The following is a 3,001-nucleotide window of genomic DNA, read 5'->3' on the forward strand; positions in this document are numbered from 1 at the left end:
AGGAAGCTCGCAGTGAACCGCTGTCTTGAAGCATGAATGAGACCCTCTGCCGGGATGGAGCGTGGAGGAGGGGCCACAGTGCCATATGGGGGACCGATTGTTGAAATGGATGCTCTCATTGGTGTAAAGTGCATCCGTTGTTTGGACTTCTGCCAGATTCAGCCTCCAACTTTTCACACATCAAGTTGGACCAGGGTGATGGGGAAAAGGGAAAACACACTTTTACACATTTTAAAGCAAAAACATATACTTTTAAATAACGTGTATTATTAGTTGTGTGTGATTGGAATGAAAGGTCCTCTTTGTGTGTGTGTGTGGGGGGGGGGGGGGGGGGGGGGGGTGTTTGTTAGTTATAAGAGTTGACATGTTTTATATTTCTATGTGTCGTTCATCTCTGAGCGCTCTGTACTTGTTGAAACGTGGGTTTGAATCCCCCCGTACACGCTGTCATTAATAGTCTGTACAGCAAATCCTGTTTGGTCTTTTCATTCAAGTCAAATTTGAACACAAGTGCGCTCTCGACAGGCGCGCATTCAGCAGCTCGACCGTCTGCTCCTTTGAACGCAGTGATTCCGCTGAGGAGGCATCGCATCAGTGTCAGCCGCAACAATGGCCGTCTGGTTGGTCCATCAATCTCCGCCGGCAGCGGACGGCGCTGCGCTCTGATTGGCGTTCGGTGCGCAGCCTGACAGTGGCCCGAAATGAGTTCTTCATCAATACAACAGATTATTGAAGTGGTCATGAAATCAGTTAGAAATAACCTTTATTTGCATTTCTTTTCTTTTTTTAAAGGGATTTGGCAATTTATCTCCTATAGAAAACAACTTGAGATTAATTTTGGATAAACAGATAAAGTTTCTTTTTAGCTGCTGATTTTGGAGAAAAAACGCCCAAAAAACGCGCAGAAGTTTCGTCAATGTAATTTAACATAAGTTCTACATTTTTAGATTAATCATATTTTTGTATTTATATATATCATTCTCAGTTTCAAAATCCGTTTTGTGTTTAGGCCCAACAGAAGAAATATGTGCATGTTTTAGTTTATTTATTTATTTTTCCCTTTGTAGACTTAAAAATTAATTTCCGCTCCTGCTCATCTGGCTTTGAAAAGGAAAGTTTTTTGCCAACACTGCTTTGCCCCTTACCGATACTATTGTCTCCGTGTGGAGTTTGGTGCGCCTGGACAATGGGCGTAAATCTCCCCCCTTGGATCCCGCCTCAACCCACCATCTGCCAGCGCGGGACAAAGTCAGATGTTCCCCCAATTATGAGAGCAGTCTCAGGGAATCCTGCTGCCGAGTCTCCGCCCTTCCCTCACACACTTCCCCGACATGATTGACAGCTCTACTTAACCATGAGTCATTGTATTTGATGACACACTTTCATAAAAAAAAAAAGAAATTCCTCCACTGAAATGCAGGGAGGTGCTCGCTTAAAAAATAGGTCACTTGGATTTAATTGTTTTGAATTTATGTAAGGGTGGCATAATAACAAACATTGCAGCCAGTGCAGACATTGGATGTGTGCCAGTGCCTTGCTCAAAAACTCAGGTAGTCGAACGGTTGCTGCATCAAAGCTTCAGATGTTTTATTGCGCAAATTAAAAATGTTGGCCAACAAGATGTAAAACGCCGGTCTGTATTTCCTGTGCGTGATGGCAAAGACTCAAGTCTGTTGAAGCTGAGCTATGTTTGGACTGTAATGTTGGGTGGAACAGCATAAATCAGGTCAGTCATCAATCACAGCTTTAGTTGACAGAGTCAATGTGATCAAACAGGTTTCTGGAGTCATCATGTCTGGATAAGTCAGCTCAGTTGTTCATCTTAATACAGACCTTTTTTTTTCTCCAATATGCATCAATTTGTTTTGTTGTTTTAATGGATTTATTGTGTTTACAAAAGTTTAATCTTTTTCGCCAAAGACATGAATCACAATTATTACGCCTCGATTGGAGAGTGTATGGTTATAAATTCACAATTCAAGTTGGTACCTCACTTACCTCCGCCTATACATTATCAATTAGTCGGTTTATTCGATGTGTAACTCGAGCTGGCGGAAGGTTACATTGAGAGAAACAGATCCGCCTGTCGTGTGTGTGTGTGTTTTACATGAGGTTGCTGTACCGCTGCGGGCCGGCTCGCCTCTCCGCTGCAGCCCCACAGGTGCGACCTACTCGGCCGTGATTATCAGCGAGACCCGCAGGACTTTGCTGTCTCAATGTGGCTTTTCTGAACCGGTGGAGCGGAGAGTCGGGGCGAAAATGGGGGATTAGTCAAACCACAAACGTCTTTCTAATCAATTTAACCCGCTGAGACGGTCAGTCCGTGTGTTTTAGGGGGGGGAGGAGGGGGGAATCAGTGACTGCTAAACCAAACAATAGGGTATCGTGTGCCGCTCGTCCTCTCCAGCATTCCCCTGCTCCCATGGGACACCCAGAGCCCCTCTGTGTGGATGGCACTGTCCACGGAGGTCACGAGGGGCGTGGCCGCGCGTGTGTGTGTGTGTGCGTGTGCGCGCGTCCGTGTGTGGATACGCAGCAGCTGGTTCCCGTCCCTCTTCTCCTCCATGTGTAGAAAACAGCAGAGCGAACGAGACCCACCAAGTCTCCATCGATCGTCTTATAGTGCGTTTTCTTTTTAGTTAACCTGTTTAGGATCTAGGGGCGAGGATCTAGACCAGACCCCCTTGTGGAGTCTCGGCACCGTTACCCCCATTTCTTAGTATCAAAAACCTTCATCTGCTCCTAAATCTGGACATAAAACCTGTTGTGATTTAGAGCTAAATCACTTCTTTAAAGAAAATAAAATACAGGGTGATCTATTCTCAGAGGAATATATAATATATATGGCAAACGTTTGTTAGTTATGAATATAACAATATTATTGTTAGTCTCCATTTCACCTTTTCATCAATTTCATTCAATGTGACATGTTTTTTTTTAAATAAAGTTTACCTTTTGAATTACACTCACGCTTTCACCTTCAAAAAAGACATTTCAACTC

Source organism: Eutrigla gurnardus (assembly GCF_963514095.1).
Source record: "Eutrigla gurnardus genome assembly, chromosome: 13".
Lineage (NCBI taxonomy): Eukaryota > Metazoa > Chordata > Actinopteri > Perciformes > Triglidae > Eutrigla > Eutrigla gurnardus.